We start from the raw sequence: 7,030 nt of genomic DNA, 5'->3' as shown, positions 1-7,030 counted from the left end.
CAAATGGAACCCCACTCAGTGGTCTTCAAAGATTCGGCAGGCCTTTTGTCATCAATGCCGACTGTGCCGTTGGCACTGAAACATGGGTTTGGATTAACATTTGGGACATCTACAGCAATGTGTGAAAATTCCTTCTCCACTCTAAAGAGCTTACTGAGTGATGTTACATCAACGAAAAGCCCAGCTTGTCCAGCTGGCATTTGAGCTGGACCTGACAAGTATATTTCGCCAGGAAGGAGAATGGAATCAGAAATGTCTCATGAGGTTCAACACAGCATGGAGGAGGCAAAAACGTGTCTAAATGGTAAGCTACAACCTTTATGGCCCTATCCGCTGTGCCAGAATGATTATTTCATTGGTTTTCCCTCATGTAAGCTTACTGGTTGTTTGGCAGATTTTTTTATGTATAGTTTAGGCCTTTGCTTTATCCTTCAATGGATACTTTAGATTTATCTGTGATTCTTAATGCCATTGCTTGCTTTTGCAGGTCTATTGATAGATGTACCGTTTTGCGTTACTCGACAAGTATAGGGACGATGACCAACGTAGCCTATTTGTTGCGCTGTGAGGTGATGCTGAAATTGGAAGTGCATTTTTTTTGAAGTCCTCCTTTCATTGCGCTGACTGGGGGTAGCCTTCTGTCCATGGTCCTGAATCGATGGTTACGGTTTGTGTTGTTTTAATGAGCACATCTTGGGCTACCAGTCTTCGTGGGGTTTTTCTTCATCGTCTGGTGCGTTCTTGTGGGCGACATCATTTACATTTACATTTAAGTCATTTAGCAGACGCTCTTATCCAGACATGACAGCCAGCTGTTGTGTATATGGCTGCATTTCAGATAGGCCTACATTTTTGGTTCATTTCATATGTAGGACCCATACCGTGTGTAGCTTACTAAAACAAGAAGGCAAACTTTCACTTTGTTCTGCATTACAAAGTCATTGTGTGATAGGCTACTGTAAAAGTGACGGCAATACTATGAAAACGACACGTAGCCTACTTTTTCGCACCCTCCCTGCTCTCTTGCTATGCGGTGTGTGTGTTGTGCTCAGAATGGGCATTTTGTCTTATTCCCGACAGATTCAAATTAGCTTCTGCCATGTAGGACATTTTACATCAGCTATGACTATAGAATATGCACTTAGCTTGATTGAGTTTTCTTTCCTGAAACTCTCCCACACATAAAATATTGCGCACCTGGAGAAGTGACGGCTTGGTTACACTCAAGTGTCACAAATTCAACAGAAATGTAGTCTATAAAGGCCTTCAGAGTGGCGCAGCGGTCTAAGGCACTGCATCACTGTGTCACTACAGATCCTGGTTCAATTCCAGGCTGTGTCGCAGCCGGCCGTGACCGGGAGACATATTAGGCGGCGCACATTTGGCCCAGTGTCGTTAGGGGAGGGTTGGGCCGACACAATCGTGCTCTAGCAACTCTTGTGGCGTGCTGAGTGCATGCACGCTAACACAGTCGCCAGGTGTACGGTGTTTCCTCCGACACATTGGTGTGGCTAGCTTCCGGGTTAAACGGGCATTGTGTCAAGAAGCAGTGCGGCTTGGCGGGGTCATATTTTAGGAGGACGCACGGCTCTCGACCTTCGCAACGATGGGACAAGACTGTAACTACCAATTGGATACCACGAAATTGGGGAGAAAAAGGGGTACAAAAAAATGGAGCCTATGGTTCTAATTTTTCAAGTTTAAGCTATGAAGCCTGTAAGAATCTTTGATAAGCTCCTACACAAACAACTTTATAAAAAATGTACAGTGCTGGATGTCATTGGGACATTATTCATCCATGGAACAACAAATATAAACCAAGCTGACGTGAAAGTGAAATAAATAATAATGTCAGTGAAGGGAAAATGGATGGGGCTGAAATTCCACTTAATGCATCAAGGCCATTCTATTGATTTACCATGGCTTCCTCTTGCCGGGAATATTCTAGTCCGGCTCTTTTAAATAACTCATGAGAGATTCTAGCCTTTTCTTATATCTCAGAGACAGACGAAGCCAGCGCTCACCTCTGTGCACCCATCCATCTTCTCCTACAGGGTTTATAATAATGGGCTGATATATCCCTGTTTAGGTCCAAGGAACGTACAGCCATGTTGATTAAAGACTTCATAACAAATGTTTCATTGATGTTGTTGACAACTATTTTGGTAAAGCGAGTGAACTGATAATGGAAAGACTTCAGCTTAAGGCATGCAACAATAATGTTTAAGAATAAATGACCTGTCCATGACCATATTTTTCCAGCTCAAACAAAATATGGACACACAATATAGTATAACATGGATACATGCTTTACAGTAGCCGTTTCCAGCCACTAAAAAGGTTATGTATTCGATTTAGAGAAGATTATAAACATGGGCAAGTTCTAATTATATCTAGTGGTGATGGATGTCATTGTGACATTATTCAACTATGGAACAAAAAATACAACCAGTGATTGGTCTATTCAGTCTTAAATGGGTTCCCATAATGCACAATTCCCTCTGATGCACAATGCCCTCTGACGCTGTTGTCAACCTAGATTACAAGGTAGAGACATCCTGTGTAAAACCCTATTCTGCACAACTTCCTGAATTTGCTGGAGATGTAATTGCAATATTGGTAGAAATAATCCGACAATTGCCTGATTGGTAATAGATCAGGAATGCTTGAAAGTTGGGGCAATCCTTGTCCGGCAGGGAAACATTATTTTTATAGTTTTTTTTTCAAAATATATATATATATATTTTTTTTTGGGGGGGGGGGGGGGGGACAAGACCACTCATGGTCTATAAAGTTACTTTTGATAGATTTAAACAAACAATATTGAAATTACCATGGTCACAACCATAAAATATCAACTCCAGATTAAAGGAAATCACTCAAAAACTTGCCACTCATCATGACTTATCATTTTGCTTCTTGAAAGTCCAATATCTTCACAACTTGAAGGCTGAAATGCAAAAACATTTTGGGGGACTTTATCAACAGTGGACTAATGAAAAAAATACCTAAAGACAGTTTTGGAGTGGATTTTTCCTTTAAGATAGAACATTAATTATGATTCAAATTTGTTTCTTTTAATTAGGTTTTAGAGTCATAAAGCAAATGACGAAAAACAATTCATACTTTGTATACTGTTACATGTTTTGGTTTTTCCGTTTATGTTTTGAGATTGGACTTTTAGCACGTATTGCACTTTAGCACATAGGGCGCACCGATTGGTGTCACTTCGTTAGTCAATATGTGTTAAACCTGTGCTGGCTTATCTATCTCGGTAGTTGGAGGGTGTTTCACCTGTGCTGGCCCAGATTATATTTAAGAGTGCTCCAGTTGTCTTGAGAGATGTGGAGGGTCAACACCTTGAGTTGGCTCTCCCTATTTGATTTCTAGAAAGACATTCCCTTGTCTGAGCTTCCCTGTTTTCGTTTTGCTCAACTTTTTGGTTTGCTTCATGTTTTGGTGTGGTGTGGGTTTTTCTTTTGTTTGCCTCATCTTAGGCAAATTTAGTGGGTGCTCACAGTAGGTGTCCTTTAGGTCCCAGTTGTTGTTGCTACTCAACTTAATGGACACCCCTCATAAAACCCCACCTGTTAAATTTCGGTTGTTGTCAATGACTCTTTGTTAGGTTACCTGTCTGTTTGAGCGGCATTTTCGTTTTTCTTGCTGGGGAACTTAATACCGCTTGAATGCAACTTTTGTCAATTCCATAAAACATAAACTCCTTCAGATTTTTGTCTAACGTCAACTTCGTCAGAGTGCGGAAAGTTCTGATAGAATGGTTCGATTTTATTTTTAGAGGCAAAAATATGTCCGTTTTGAGTATATGTTGTCAACTCTGTCCGTAGCTTGTCAACTCCGTCACCAACGGCATCCACCTTGAGATCTTTTTGTCAATATTCTGAAAAAAATTGGTTAATCACTGTTCTGCAACATATGCTTAAACTATTGGCGTATTTGCTGTGCTAGAACTAAGGGATAATGTTTGCTTTAAAAAGGTTTCATGTTCTGAATCTAGAAAAACATGCCAAAAATGCTAACAAAATGATCCCTGGAGCATTACAAAGCTCTCGGTCTCGCTCTCGAACTTTGGATATTTGTATTACATACTTGAATTATCCAATTTTAAAATTAAACAAGGCTTTTAAATACTTAAATCACAAAATGAAATGCCTTTTATGATGTCTGACGGAGTTGCATTTTATAAAAGAATTTAAGAATTATGAGGTTGTTTCTTTACATGGTGTGATATACACTGCTCAAAAAAATAAAGGGAACACAAACAACACAATGTAGCTCCAAGTCAATCACACTTCTGTGAAATCAAACTGTCCACTTAGGAAGCAACACTGATTGACAATACATTTCACATGCTGTTGTGCAAATGGAATAGACAACAGGTGGAAATTATAGGCAATTAGCAAGACACCCTCAATAAAGGAGTGGTTCTGCAGGTGGGGACCACAGACCACTTCTCAATTCCAATGCTTCCTGGCTGATGTTTTGGTCACTTTTGAATGCTGGCGGTGCTTTCACTCTAGTGGTAGCATGAGACGGAGTCTACAACCCACACAAGTGGCTCAGGTAGTGCAGCTCATCCAGGATGGCACATCAATGCGAGCTGTGGCAAGAAGGTTTGCTGTGTCTGTCAGCGTAGTGTCCAGAGCATGGAGGCGCTACCAGGAGACAGGCCAGTACATCAGGAGACGTGGAGGAGGCCGTAGGAGGGCAACAACCCAGCAGCAGGACCGCTACCTCCGCCTTTGTGCAAGGAGGAGCAGGAGGAGCACTGCCAGAGCCCTGCAAAATGACCTCCAGCAGGCCACAAATGTGCATGTGTCTGCTCAAACGGTCAGAAACAGACTCCATGAGAGTGGTATGAGGGCCCGACGTCCACAGGTGGGGGTTGTGCTTACAGCCCAACACCGTGCAGGACGTTTGGCATTTGCCAGAGAACACCAAGATTGGCAAATTCGCCACTGGCGCCCTGTGCTCTTCACAGATGAAAGCAGGTTCACACTGAGCACGTGACAGACGTGACAGAGTCTGGAGACGCCGTGGAGAACGTTCTGCTGCCTGCAACATCCTCCAGCATGACTGGTTTGGCGGTGGGTCAGTCATGGTGTGGGGTGGCATTTCTTTGGGGGGCCGCACAGCCCTCCATGTGCTCGCCAGAGGTAGCCTGACTGCCATTAGGTACCGAGATGAGTTCCTCAGACCCCTTGTGAGACCATATGCTGGTGCGGTTGGCCCTGGGTTCCTCCTAATGCAAGACAATGCTAGACATGTGGCTGGAGTGTGTCAGCAGTTCCTGCAAGAGGAAGGCATTGATGCTATGGACTGGCCCGCCCGTTCCCCAGACCTGAATCCAATTGAGCACATCTGGGACATCATGTCTCGCTCCATCCACCAACGCCACGTTGCACCACAGACTGTCCAGGAGTTGGCGGATGCTTTAGTCCAGGTCTGGGAGGAGATCCCTCAGGAGACCATCCGCCACCTCATCAGGAGCATGCCCAGGCGTTGTAGGGAGGTCATACAGGCACGTGGAGGCCACACACACTACTGAGCCTCATTTTGACTTGTTTTAAGGACATTACATCAAAGTTGGATCAGCCTGTAGTGTGGTTTTCCACTTTAATTTTGAGTGTGACTCCAAATCCAGACCTCCATGGGTTGATGTCAACAACTACAGACCAGTATCCCTTCTTTCTTTTCTCTCCAAAACTCTTGAACGTGCCGTCCTTGGCCAGCTCTCCTGCTATCTCTCTCAGAATGACCTTCTTGATCCAAATCAGTCAGGTTTCAAGACTGGGCATTCAACTGAGACTGCTCTTCTCTGTGTCACGGAGGCTCTCCGCACTGCTAAAGCTAACTCTCTCTCCTCTGCTCTCATCCTTCTAGACCTATCTGCTGCCTTTGATACTGTGAACCATCAGATCCTCCTCTCCACCCTCTCCGAGTTGGGCATCTCCGGCGCGGCCCACGCTTGGATTGCGTCCTACCTGACAGGTCGCTCCTACCAGGTGGCGTGGCGAGAATCTGTCTCCGCACCATGCGCTCTCACCACTGGTGTCCCCCAGGGCTCTGTTCTAGGCCCTCTCCTATTCTCGCTATACACCAAGTCACTTGGCTCTGTCATATCCTCACATGGTCTCTCCCATCATTGCTATGCAGACGACACACAATTAATCTTCTCCTTTCCCCCTTCTGATAACCAGGCGGTGAATCGCATCTCTGCATGTCTGTCAGACATATCAGTGTGGATGACGGATCACCAGTTCAAGCTGAACCTCGGAAAGACGGAGCTGCTCTTCCTCCCGGGGAAGGACTGCCCGTTCCATGATCTCGCCATCACGGTTGACAACTCCCTTGTGTCCTCCTCCCAGAGTGCTAAGAACCTTGGCGTGATCCTGGACAACACCCTGTCGTTCTCCACTAACATCAAGGCGGTGACCCGATCCTGTAGGTTCATGCTCTACAACATTCGCAGAGTACGACTCTGCCTCACACAGGAAGCGGCGCAGGTCCTAATCCAGGCACTTGTCATCTCCCGTCTGGATTACTGCAACTCGCTGTTGGCTGGGCTCCCTGCCTGTGCCATTAAACCCCTACAACTCATCCAGAACGCCGCAGCTCGTCTGGTGTTCAACCTTCCCAAGTTCTCTCACGTCACCCCGCTCCTCCGCTCTCTCCACTGGCTTCCAGTTGAAGCTCGCATCCGCTACAAGACCATGGTGATTGCCTACGGAGCTGTGAAGGGAACGGCACCTCCATACCTTCAGGCTCTGATCAGGCCCTACACCCAAACAAGGGCACTGCGTTCATCCACCACTGGCCTGCTGGCCCCCCTACCTCTGAGGAAGCACAGTTCCCACTCAGCCCAGTCAAAACTGTTCGCTGCTCTGGCACCCCAATGGTGGAACAAGCTCCCTCACGACGCCAGGACAGCGGAGTCAATCACCACCTTCCGGAAACACCTGAAACCCCACCTCTTTAAGGAATACCTAGGATAGGATAAAGTAATCCTTCT

The sequence above is a fragment of the Salmo salar genome, chromosome 09, assembly GCF_965601325.2.
Source record: "Salmo salar chromosome 09, fSalSal1, whole genome shotgun sequence".
NCBI classification, from domain to species: Eukaryota; Metazoa; Chordata; class Actinopteri; order Salmoniformes; family Salmonidae; genus Salmo; species Salmo salar.
This window is presented reverse-complemented; position numbering follows the sequence as displayed.